Source organism: Podarcis muralis, chromosome 10 (assembly GCF_964188315.1).
Source record: "Podarcis muralis chromosome 10, rPodMur119.hap1.1, whole genome shotgun sequence".
Lineage (NCBI taxonomy): Eukaryota > Metazoa > Chordata > Lepidosauria > Squamata > Lacertidae > Podarcis > Podarcis muralis.
In genome coordinates this window covers 52924015-52937455 of record NC_135664.1, presented here as the reverse complement: position 1 = coordinate 52937455, position 13441 = coordinate 52924015, and the positions used below count along the sequence as shown (strand labels likewise).

The following is a 13441-nucleotide window of genomic DNA, read 5'->3' as shown; positions in this document are numbered from 1 at the left end:
TCCGCCTTCCCATCTGGGTTAGCTACATGCTTGCAAAAAAGGGAGAAAGTGAGAAACAAGGGGAGGGGTGTGTGTGGAAGGCTTCACCACACTAAATGAAAAGCAAACAATATGCATATCAGCATCCTAAGGAGATGTACCACTCTGCTGGGAAAAAACAAGACAAAAGAATTATCTGACACAACAGTTCAAAGCATATTGCACCTGTCAAAACGTCTGTCATCTTCTATAGAAATGTGCCATTCCAAAAGGGGAGGGGGGTGTGGAAAGGGAAACTCGACCAAAGTCACGCAGAAACAACAGGCCACTTTGTCTCCTTCCTGCAGCCAACTCTTCCATCTGAAAGCCATTTGACTCAATGCTAAAGAGTGCCTGGAAGGACCAGACAATAGGAAGGTCTCTTTCATTGTCAAGGACAGTTACACTTTGAAGATGATGCTCAAAAGGGGTTAAAATGGGTCAACAAGCAATTGTTGGCCCCATCCAAGGAAATTTGAACGGAACATTGTTAAAGCCACACACACAAAATCCTTCTAAAAGGATGCATCTTTTAAGCAAAGGGCAGTGTGGGAAGGGGAAGATCAACACACCATACTGATTTAGTCACAAGGAATAAATTAAGGCCACCATCACAACCCCCACTGTAGATAGATTGATGAGGTGGTTTTGGTCTAGATGTGATTGCACTTAACGGTAGGCATTTGCACTGCAGGAGAAAGAGGGTCATCATCCACTGAAAAAAGGAGATACACTTTCAGAATTTGGCCCAAGGTGGCCTTAACTTTTTCACTCCTTTTTTTTAAAAAATTGCATGTTGGTGTTGCAATGGTCTGGTTCTTTTAAGATCTATGACGAACAATGAAAATGCACCATGCCTGTTTATAAATGCTAGTTCGTTACAAAGGATTTCCTGTCTGTAGCAATGAACTCATTTCAAATCAATATGCTAAGTTTGGAAAGGGTTCAATGTTAACAAAGCATTTTTAAAAATAAAAAACAAACATTTCTGTGCAATCAGGCATACTATTTTGGTGACTTCTTTGGAGAACCCCATTAATTTTATCTCTGCTCAGTACTGAGAACAACAAAGGTGATCTGCTGAGTAGATAACATGCTGTAGTCTTGCTCAGCTCTAATTCATTTCATAGGAGAATGTCCCAGTGGACCGAGCCCTAATGTAAGGTGATCATCAGCAGAAAAGAAAACACAGTTACAGATATTTTAACCACAATGGCATTAACATTTTCACTGCTTTTTTAAAAAATGCAAGATAAGATCTGCAAATATACAAGATCTACAAATATATAAGTGGATAATTGTACGAGGTATCCACCATCCAGGGAGTCAATATAGTGAGGTAGAGTGAACGTATGTTGGACTAGAACTGGGCAGGTGTGGATTCAAATCCTTACACATTGAGGCAGCTTTTGGATGTTTCATTCTCCATGAATTGAAATTAACACAAAGGGTTGGCAGGGGGTTGGACTCGATGGCCCTTGTGGTCTCTTCCAACTCTATGATTCTATGATTCTATGGTTGCTGTGAGGACAACTCAGTTAAGGGCCTACTTTCCTCAGTTCCTTGGACAAAGAGTGGAATAAACATGCCCAAATCCCTATCTGGAAAAGTGTGCATGCACACAAAAGCTTATACCCAGAACAAATTTAGCTGGTCTCTTAAGGTGCTACTGAACAATTTTTTATTATTATTTCAAATCCCTTTTGTAAGATACAAATGCAAAGGAATGGACATCTATTTTCATCTGGGATCATTATCAGTACTCCTCATCCTTGTACATATTTCTGTGTATCTTTGGTTAGTTCATGACAACTTAAATATCCAAAAAGTAAAGGTAGCTGTGCTTACCTTGAGAAAATTCCAAAATCCATTTAAGGGCAATGCCTTTGTTAGAACAACCAAAATATCACAGAATTGCTTGCAAGCGGGTGGCGCTGTGGGTAAAAGCCTCAGCGCCTAGGGCTTGCCGATCGAAAGGTCGGCGGTTCGAATCCCCGCGGCGGGGTGCGCTCCCGCTGCTCAGTCCCAGCGCCTGCCAACCTAGCAGTTCGAAAGCACTCTCGGGTGCAAGTAGATAAATAGGGACCGCTTACTGGCGGGAAGGTAAACGGCGTTCCGTGTGCTGCGCTGGCTCGCCAGATGCAGCTTGTCACGCTGGCCACGTGACCCGGAAGTGTCTTCGGACAGCGCTGGCCCCCGGCCTCTTGAGTGAGATGGGCGCACAACCCTAGAGTCTGTCAAGACTGGCCCGTACGGGCAGGGGTACCTTTACCTTTACTATACCATCTATGCACTAACTTAATAAAATATATATATATATGAGTTTTGTGTGATGTTTTTTGGTTGCCCAAAGCACTTTACACCACACACATCTCAACAAACCTCACAAGATAATGGAAGTCAGTAATATTACCCCCATATTGCAGATGGAAAACCGAGGTTGATGTTCAAGAGCTTTGGGGGGAGGGCATTGTGGGGGGTTGTGTCAGAAACAGAAATTTCTCTTTCCTCAAGCTATACTATGTGCATTTTTGCACTCTTTAACTTGTCAATTCCCAGTGACTGATCTGTCATTTTTTCACTATGAGTAGTACTTTTAGTGAAGTGCAATTTTCATCACACTATTGATCTATACACCATGCTGCTGCGGAGCTGTGCGTTCTATTCTTTTCTTTTTAACATAAAGAAGGTATAGAAATGAGCGTAAGAAAATGCCAAATTGTCCAAAAATATTTATGACATTATGTCCAGGTGAATTAATTTCAGTGCCTAGACACTTACAAATCATGGATAATGTCTCACCTAGTGCTAAATTATCTGCTCCATTCAGGAACTTAATGTTTGCTTTAGTTTGTGTGTTTTTTGCTGATAACATAGAGAGTGGCCCAATGCCACAGCACACAGCACATTAGAAAGCTCTTTTTTTCTGAGGTGGCCATAAAAGGCATTCATTTCCCTATCTTCAGTACAAAACAGGCACATGCTAATTTTCTGAGAGTGAAATGATGGTTTGGAAAGTAGCTAAAGACTTAAGCATCAAGTGACCTCAACCCATAACGCCGAAGTTATCTGGAGTCCAGTCCAGCCAGTGAGAAACCACTCTTAAATCCCACTGATTTCAAGGGGGTGAACTGAGCAGGTGCTTAAATCCCTCCTATTGAAATTGCAGGAATTTAAAAGTCCTTAATTTAAGCTGGATTGTGCCTGCAATGTTTTCCAGTTTGCCTTGTTATCTGAAAATGCTAATACACCCAGAGAAACAAATCAAGGCTGGTTGCTTGGTGCGTTATTTATAGAATGCCATGTGCTGCAAGGCCTGAGAAAGCTCAGATGAGCTCACGGGAGCTAGAAGGCCTCAGAACATATAGGAATATAGGAAGCTCCCTTAACGCAAAGTCAGACCACTGGTCCATGTAGCTCAGAACTGAACACAATGACTAGCACAACTCCCCAGCATTTCAGGCACAATACTTTCACAGTCCTATGTGGATATGCCAGGGGACTGAATAGGGAACTTCTGCATGTTCACTTAGTATTAGGAATTTTAACATACAATCATTTGTCAATATAACACGGATCCTGCTTGCTGGGCTTTAAACCCAAATTATTAATCTGACTTCGATAGAAATGAATTTAAGTTTGTAACTATTAAAAACAGTGGAAATATAAAATATGCAATGACTTGTGATAGATATACAGTGGTGCCTCGCAAGACGAAATTAATTCGTTCCACGAGTTTTTTCGTCTTGCGATTTTTTTCGTCTTGCGAAGCACGGTTTCGGGAAAGTTTTGGAAAAGCTTCAAAAACCACCAAAGTCTTCAAAAACCTCAAAAAAGGCTACCACACCGTGTGCTATGAGTTGCTCCTCGAAGTCAAGTCGCAACTGTATTAACGGTGTTAAGAAAAAGGAAACAAACTTGCAAGACGTTTCCGTCTTACGAAGCAAGCCCATAGGGAAAATCATCTTGCGAAGCAACTCAAAAAACCAAAAACCCTTTCGTCTTGCGAGTTTTTTTGTCTTGCGAGGCATTCGTCTTGCGAGGTACCACTGTAGATATATAGAAATATCCTTGACCAATTAGCTAGGATTTGTTTCACAATAAACTGCCATCAAATTTTCTCAATGTATAATGCCCAAGTTTAAATCTTACAACCACCACCATCACACTCTAATTAAAGTCATATATATATATATATATATATATATATATATATATATATATAAAAAATATCTATTTCTTCACTTCAGCTCTTGATTATGATATTTAATCCCATTTGAAACAGTTACACCCTGAAAGGACCTCTGTTTGAGAACATGTTAAAGAAATAGGGATTTCCATCTAGTGACAACACTTCAGCATTAAAAAAAAAAATCCATATTGCAACATGGCACGCGATACATCAAATTACCATTGTAAAGTGCAAATTCTTTGCAACACTGGAAGCCATCACTGAACAAAAATACTACTAGAAGGGTTTTCAAAAGGAACATTTTTGGCTAGGAAAGAGACTTTTGACATTATTTATTAGGTTCAAAAATGCTTAACAAAAGGCCAACAATGGTCCTGTGGAAACCACTACATCTGAGGCACTTTCTCTTGTTAGAGGCCGGCATTGATTTGAGGATGGCCAGCATGAGTGGAACAATTCCCTCACACCAGTCAATGCAAGTGGGCATTCAGACCCAAGCAAGCACAAGCCTGTGAACAAGCCATATGGAAACATTGGGGGGAGGGGGGCAAGGGGAGGGGGGCGAAGTAAACATTTATTAACCTCTTTGTGCCGAGATCGGCGGAAGGACAGGCCAGGAGTGAAGGAGACGGTCATGCCAAATTTCCACGAAAGACGGGGGTTTGCCCCGAGCATTTTTTCATAGAATATGGCGAAGCATGGAGAATGTCTGCAGTGCCATGGTAACTGAAGCTGTCCGGATCGTGGTTTGGAAGACCTTCCTTCCCAGAGAAAGTCTTTAGAGAAGGGTTGGTAGGAAGTTTGCTTCAGGCTTGGCTCTTGAAGAAACTCTTGCAGGCATTTGGAAAAAAATACATTCCTCGTGACCAGTGCTTTTGTTCTAAAAAAATGTTTAGTGGTACTCTCATTTTCCTACTCATATTGAAATACTGCCCCTCAATGAGGCCAAACTTAGATTCACAAAATGTTTAGGGGTATGCGTACCCCTGCATCCCCCCAGAAAATAAGCACTGCTCGTGACTGAGGAAAGCACTAGAGAAGCTTCCAAAAAAAACAACAACCTAGAGATAATGTACTCTGCACATGTACTTCTATATCTGAAAGAACATACACATACAAAAAACTTCTATATCTGAAAGAACATACACATACAAAAAACTTCTATATCTGAAAGAACATACACATACAAAAAACTTCTATATCTGAAAGAACATACACATACAAAAAACAAGGGAACATGTGGGATTTTTACGCACACAAGTCTGTTTAAAAATGCTGCTAAGGTAATGATGTGGTTAGGGGATTGTGTATGACAAAATTAAGAGCTGGCAATTGTTAGTGGACCTTCAGCCTTAAGTGTTTAGGTAGAGGCTGCATCCTCCTGGCTCACAGAAAACCCCTTAAAGTGGGAGTTCCCATTCCTTGGACAAAAATTCTGATCTGAGTTTCAAGCAGAACTAGAATTTAGGAACATAATAAGCTGCCATATGCAGTCATTGGTCCATCTAGCTGAATACTGCCTACACTGACTGGCAATGGCTATCTAGTGTTCTAAATTTGTATGTATTGATAACCCATATAAAAGCAGCTCACCTTATATGGCATTTTAGCCTACACACCTTATGCTTGGTAGTGCAACCTTTTGCGATTATCTGCCCTCTGGCTCTTGCTATAAGGGGATAGATTAGCCCCCTAGTCAGTGATGAATGCTGTTATCTGCATCGATAGTGACCAATGGAGCACAGTGGGATGACACTGTTTACCTGGCTTACCAAAACAGGTCGCTGTCAGTAACTGAAAGGGGTAAAGCAGTGGGGAGGTCAGTACAGTTTCAGCACAGCATTAGGAGTGTCAGCTTGACTCTGCCACTACACCTGCACCATGCCAATCTCCTTGCCACCTTGACTCCCCATCTCGGTTATTGGCAGCGACTTGCACAATGGGAAACTGGGAAAGTAATGCCACCCCACCAGCAGGTGCTGATTTGTGTGCCAATATGTGTACCTGTAGGGTGGACAGTAAGCTGTGTGTCTATGTTGTACCAAAATTCACAGGGCTTCCTTGAATGAGGCATAAGAACACAATATAAGTTACATACCTGGCCAATCAATGGTTTTGTATTTTAGCTGTTTCCGTTCTATCTGCAAGCTGCCTTGCACCCCGATCTGGGGAAAAGGCTTGTTGTTGTTGTTTAATCGTTTAATATTCTTACAACAATCTGTTTCCCTCTCAAAGGAGATTGGCTAATTACAGTTGAGGATGGCCTACGAAAATTTTCTGAATTTTCTTCAGCCTCTGAAAATAATGAAGTTACACTGCTTTGTATCCTGGCTGAATCGAGACATTCTACATTTCTTTCTGTGTTTACTCTATAGCAGCTTCAGTGTCTTCTGCTTTCTCTTTAATGTGTACACAGGTGGTCTCCAGGTTGATAGGTAGGTGAGGATATGCTATTGCTCCCATTCCAACCATCTCTTCCCCACTGGAGACAGAACTTCGTGGTGGCATTTTTGGAACATCATATTCACAATGCGCAAGCAGATTGGTTCTCACTGGCTGCACCTGTCCTCTTCTAAAATTGGCTGAAGAACACAAATAAACAGGAGCAAAATTAGAAGAACACCTGATGCTTTGCTAAGCCCTACCTGTTGCATCTGGACTTTTAAGGCTCCAATATATAGTTCCAAACTGGAATGCACATACAAAATCAGACCTAAAGAAAGAAATCTGCTTATTCGAAAAGTCCTTTGCTGCACTCTAGATCCAAGTAAAACATATCCTACAAGAAAGCAGAAAAAAATAAAAAGCTTAGAAAGCCTTGTTGATCTGGAAGGCTACATAATTTTAATGAAAATTTGCACAATATGATTGAGGCCTACCTACAACTCTCAGCTGCTGTTTTATAATTTTCTGTATTATGATTTGATTATTAATGTGTCTTAATGCACAGTATTGTGTTTTGACTATGTCCTAAAAGGCAATGCAAAATACCATAAATAAATCAATAAATGTTGTGGACTTTCATAAAGATGTGTACCAAAAGTATTGTGTCTTAATCTCAAATTTTGGCGAGGATTCAGACTTAGTCATGCTTACAGTACATTCAGTGAAATAAATAGGACTATGAGATGGATGCCATACATCCGGAATTTATCAGACATATCCAGAATACTGCAGTCAGAAGCAGTTTCCAAGCAGAAATCGCTAAAATATCCTGGAAAATCCGGACTTTGGCCAAAAAACAATTTTTCTGTCCGTATTTTCCCTGTTTGAAATATGGCAACTCTAGACTATGACCAACTTCAGTAGGTCTACTCTAAGCATGGCAAGCAGAGCAATCCTATGGGGAACTTGAAGCAGCAGGATGGAGTGGCATGGCAGAGCTACTGCCATATCCAAAGTCCTGCCATTCATGCTGTCCAGGGTGAAAAGTGGTGGCAAGATTTCCCCTCTCCCCTTCTTTTGTGTTGCACCAGCTCAAGGCAGCACAGAAATCCTAAATGGGACTGGGGAGGAGTGCAGTACATCCAAATCCCTGATACACATGACGACCAGGAAAGAAAGTGGGCAGATTTTTCTTTTTTGTTGTTGTTGTGCCAGGTCAAAACTGGACTTCTCCCACGGAATGCAGCAGCTTTGTATCTGCTGGGACCATGCTGACTCTGATCCACTTCCACTTGCGTACTGATCCATTTCAGCACCCTGTGCTCTCTACTGCCAACCAGAACAGTGCCCCAGAAGCTTCTCAAGAGCCTGTCACCATCAGGTGGCACAGGGACGTCTGCAGAGGAGTCGCCTCCACTGGCAGAGCCCAGCAGAGGGACACCTCCGCCTTATGCTAACCCTCTCCAGCAGCACTGTTCAGGGAATAAAGATTGTGGTGTATATCTGGCTCCAGTTCATTAATGAAACAATTATACTAGTTCCTGGAATAAATAAGAACATTTTCCCTATGAATTTTGCGAAATCCACTTAATGGTGATCCTGTGCACATTTATGTGGAAGCAAATAGGCTGCACAGAGGACAAGGGGTTTTGAAAATGCTGTCATAGTTGAACTGTTATATTCAGATAGTTTTTAAACAATATTTATTAATGCCACCGCATATATAATTCATATTATCACCACTAGAAGCTGTGGTGCATACCTTAGAAGCACTATAATACTTGTTAGATAGGATTGGCTTAAGCTGAAAATATTAGCTTATTTGCACTTAATGCTAGCATAGATCTATAGTAGTGAATTAACAGTAAAATGCAATATCATTGTTAATAATTATGTCACTTATCTGATTACTTTGCACAGATGGAGCTGCAATCTCAACTGCTCGTTAGAAGTAGTAGTTTGCCTAAACAGTAAAGTCTTTCAAAATACATCTGAGAGTGCTATTCTTGAAGTCAAATAATACACTGTGTAAAGAGAGAGCAGGAGCATCTATGCTTGATTAATTAGGTTTGTAAGTATTGTTCAAGTACTAAACAATATTTCTAAAGATTTCAATAGTTCAAAGATTGCCCTATGGCAGTCTGGCCAATACATCTTCCAGCACAAACTGTTCACAAGCATTTTTCTTCCCAATATGTTGTCTTTGGTTGGTGCGACATTGTTTGAGTACACTTCTATTTGGGTCAAAGTGGTTTTCTTCATGTCACAGCAGTGGTGCTGCATACAGCACTTCGACCATACATCTTCCATGTCATTTCAGTCAAAGGCACTTGATGCTTCCTGGTGACCAATCTGGAATGGTCCAGCATTCTAACAGAGGGTCATATTGGCAAATCAAGCTTTTTTAAAAAAAAAGAAAGAAAGAAAAAAGACAGGCATTGTTCAAAACTAACAAAAGGACCATTCTGAATATTAACATGTGGCCTTGGGTAAAGGTCACCTGTATGGCACATTCATCATATCTCAGGCCCAGGGTGAGGAAAAGCATCTTACAAATTCTGTCAAAAACAACCATTGTCAAAATAAGTGTTGAAAGCTGACAGCTGACGAGAGAATAATACACTTCTCTGAGTAATGATTTTCTTTCCTCTTTTAAAAATCCTCTCTAGCACCCTTTGAAACTGCAACGAATTGTTCCGAGGGTGAACTTTAAGACAAAGGAGCTATTCCTTGATTTTTGCTGGTGGGGAGTTCTTTTAAATATGCTGTCCAATTATCAAATTAATTTAATAATCTGCCATAATTAGGCCAAGCAGTTTTGCCCTATCCAGAGGGAAGGACTCCAGCAAATCTAACCTCAGCAATGCAGTCAACTATGTGCAAACACACACAGAGAATGTCATGCCAGTTTGAGTAGTAAATGAAAAGCACAAAACAAGGCTATTCAACTAAGTTTTATTCAGAGTATCCCCAGTTAAGGGGCCTAACTTAGTCATTTCATTCATCTCAGTGGGTCTACTCTGAGTAGAATTTAGTTGCATATCGCCCACAGAGTATGAGCATGAGTAGCCATTCCTTGGTGTGAACAAGACAGCTGCCTCTGTTAAAGGTGCAGAAAGGACAAAATACATACAAAATACACCCAGCTTTCAAAGAAAGCAATAATGTAGTTAAATCACCCTCACTTGGAACACATTTGTATAAAACTTAAACATCCCCACTCAGCGACAAAGAGAGGAAGTATATTGGGTGATCTTGGTCTGGACATTAAATCTCAAACTAATAGACACCACAATGTTGTCTTGAGGACAAAATAGGGTAAGGAGCCGTGTCCTCAGTTCATCGGATGATGAGAGGGATAAAAATTGATAAATACAGAAATATAACAAGGACACTGATAGTTATTGCAAATAAATGTTGTTGTTTGTATTCCTGGGCATAGGAGATGGGATGTAAAGATATGGCTGAAACTGGCTACACAAAGACATTTCAATAGTCACATTTAATTACAAGGGAAACAATTAATGCTATTGGAATGGAAAAGTCAATGTAAAGTTTACAAAAATGTACTCCTATCTTGCCTTTGGAACCTGCCCCAGGCCACACCTCTCACTGGTTCTGCTTTACACCATTCAAAGGTCATTCAAAGAAGGTTCAGCAGAGATGATGAGAGAGGAGGTATCAGTGAGTCTAGCAGCCCCTAGCAGAGATATGCCAGTGGGCCTCGTGAAAGGGATTTGCGAATTTTGATGGCATTAGCAACAGATCTATTTGTCAGAATCAAGTCATTGGCAGTTTCCTATAACAGTGAGATGGCATGGGCAATTTTAAAAAAGTAGTTTGGGAACTAGAAGTTATGGCAGTATGATCTCCCCACACCCCGGAATGTAGTGGGATGGGAGTGCAGAGTGCAAGATGGTTCCCCATCTCACTTCTTCCTAGACATTTTTCTCTCAGTGTTGCTCCAAGATCAGAAGTAACTCCCATGGTGAGGGAGCAGGCAATGGATGAAATCTCATAAGATTAAATGCAGGTGGAGGAACAGCTGAGCAGCTACTGCTGTCAGGCTTCAGCTCCACCCATACCTGGAACCTGGGATCTCCTTGGAGGTCCAGAAGGAGCTGTCAGAAGAACCAGACATTGACACCCCAGGACCAGATGTTTTTACCACTAGTCAGCTAGGTTCGGGGTCCCTTCTTCATTACCTCCAGAGTCACGGGAATCAAGGATGGCCCAAAACCTTTTGCCACCTGAGGTGAACCACAAAATGGTGGCCCTCCCACCAAGGAACAAGGGTGACATTGTCAAAGCACTATATTAGGTTTGGGAAAGAGGGATTGTGAGTAAATGCCTACTGAGATCAAGGCCTGGCTGCCAGCCAGGAACAGGCAGAGCCTCCAGCTCCTATACAGTTTCACTTTCTTCACTCTCAATCACAGCCTTCCTGAACTGGGGCAATGGACATCTGCTCATGGTGCATTTGAAATTGCACCACACACACCATTCTCCCAGCCCTTCCCCTATAGAAAATTTATGCCACTGGAATTCTGACCAGGGATGTTCATGCAACCCTGTGTTCACCTCAGAAAGTGTTTGTGTGTGCTCCACATGAGCTTACAGACTTTCTCAGGGCAGGAGAAGGAAAGACAGAAACAGCAGGCTGGTGGATGCTTGCACCACCCATTCTTCTGGGACTGGGAACACATATCCCGTATTCCCTGGTGAGAAATGAATGTGAATTGTGTAAATAGCCACTTCCACTTTCTTCCAAAAGCACAAGAAGAACCCAGGAACCCCACCACCTAAACGCAACAGCACTCTCCCCACCTGTGATTCCCAGCAGCTGGTATTCAGAGGAATACTGCCTCTGACAGTGGAGGCAGAACATAGCCGTCATGGTGACTAGTAGCCACTGACAGCTTCATCAGTTTGTCCAATCCTCTTTTAAAGCCATCCACATTGGTAGCAGTCACTACTTTTGATGTGAATTCCATCGTCTAGCTTTTGTTTGTCTTGAATCTTCCAGTGTTCGGTTTCATTGGCTTTCCCAAAGTTCTAGCATTCTTAGTGAGGGAGAAAAACTTTTCTTATAGTTTCTTTCTCCAGACCATGCATAATTCTGTATACCTCTATCATGTTCCTTCTTACTCATCTTTTCTCCAAACTAAACTGTCCCAGGGAAAGTCTACAGGCCCTGGAGTGGGCAGGTGAAGGGAATGGTGGTAGTGGAGGCAGGTGCTTGAAGAAGACACAAGCCTACTTGCAAGAAGTAAAAGAGGGGCATCTGCTGTTGCTTTTTTCCAATTTCTCATGACATCTCTGATTCTGACACATGGCTCATATCACCATATCTTCTTGTCCTTCTTTCTTCTTTCTTCTTCTTTGGCGATCACTCGTAGCCGAGCAAGATTGTCTTCCATAAACACGGTTTTAACAATGAGTCCGGAGGTGATTGTGGAGGCCAATTCAGGATCCACATGTCCTTCCACAGTGGGGACATTAGTTTCTGGGTGGGAGTTGATCAAGGTGTGGATCATACTACACTTAACATGGAAAAAAGGATGCTTGTTTTCCTTTGATGAATATCTATATTTTTGCTCAGGATAGCCTGGAAAGGGTGGGACTAAAAATCTTTTAACCCATATTACCACTGTCAACCGTGCTTAATTAAAATTTCATTCACTTTCCATGAATAGACTGAATTAATCTGATTCACTTTTACAGAAACAAGAAGTCCAGAAAAAAAATATCTTCCTTGCAGTTTTCTCCTTCTTCCACACTTGTCAGTCTTGAGAACAACGTTAAATCCAGATAGCATACAAGTTGCAAGTGCAGATGATGTTCTGGTCCTGTGATTGTTACCCTTCCTTCTTAAACTCTATTGTGGGTGGTGGGAGGGGAAAACAGGAAGGGGGGTACACTCCCCCCCTCCCAGCTTGAACATTCTGAATCTAAAACAGCTCTTATCTTAACTTGCCTATGTGCAATTTACAAACGGGAAGAGAACAAATAGCAAGTAATTTAAATTTAAATTTAAAACCTCCTCTGTTTTCTTATCCCTTATCAAACTGCCAGCATTTTCCCCTCTAACAATGAGCTGAGTGTCACTGGTATAGCACAACCCACACACACACACACACACACACATCCAACACACACACACACACACACACACACACACACCAACCACAAACCAAGTAATCTCTTTCATCTAAAACCCCTGATCCCTTTAATAAACAAAATACGAAAAGGCAGTCAAAATTACGCCCTGCTTTATGAAAGAAGCAGGGAAATCCTGGGAGTACAATCCCCTGCTTGTTATTTTTCACAGGCCATGTGACCCAAAGTCATTCTGGAGGATAAAAAGGCAAGGGCAGCCACCAGATCCCTGCCATGATTTTTCCACAATTCCCAGCCTTAGTCCATCTGTTATTCAGAAGCCAAATGAATGGCATGTGTCAAGAGAGTCATCGCTGTGCAAACTGCTCAAAGAGCAGCCAGCCAACTTCCTTTTGCTTCCATGGCTTCAGCAATTGTTGCTGAGCCGGCCACCATATGGTGAATAATTAGTTTTTCGACCCCACTCTAGAAAAACGCTCATTCCATTGCCAGGCCTATGTGCATTAATGAACAGCAGATGACGAATGCCTGTACATTAACAAAAGTTTGGTTTTTTTTAAATAAAATATTCAGCAGTAGCTCGTAGCCTAATCAAGTGACTGAGAGTACCAAAATAATTGTATTTTTGATATGGTGGGGGGGGAATACTAAAGCCACCCCTATTATATTTTATCTTTTAAAAAAGCCTGGCTCTGTTGATGTGCCTGCATCATTCTCTAGCCTAGA

The 13441-nt window shown here is 41.5% G+C and overlaps 1 long non-coding RNA gene across 2 annotated transcripts in view; it reads right to left on the bottom strand.

The window, feature by feature from the left end:
• Positions 1-13441, bottom strand: part of LOC114605084 (uncharacterized) — a 116925-nt gene that overhangs the window by 48742 nt on the left and 54742 nt on the right. The window contains exon 2 of one of the 2 annotated variants that reach the window (XR_013394404.1): positions 6309-6792. The exons of the other annotated variant lie outside the window; for it this stretch is intronic. This is a non-coding gene — a long non-coding RNA (uncharacterized LOC114605084). The remainder of the gene's footprint in view (positions 1-6308; positions 6793-13441) is intronic. 2 annotated transcript variants of the gene reach the window in all.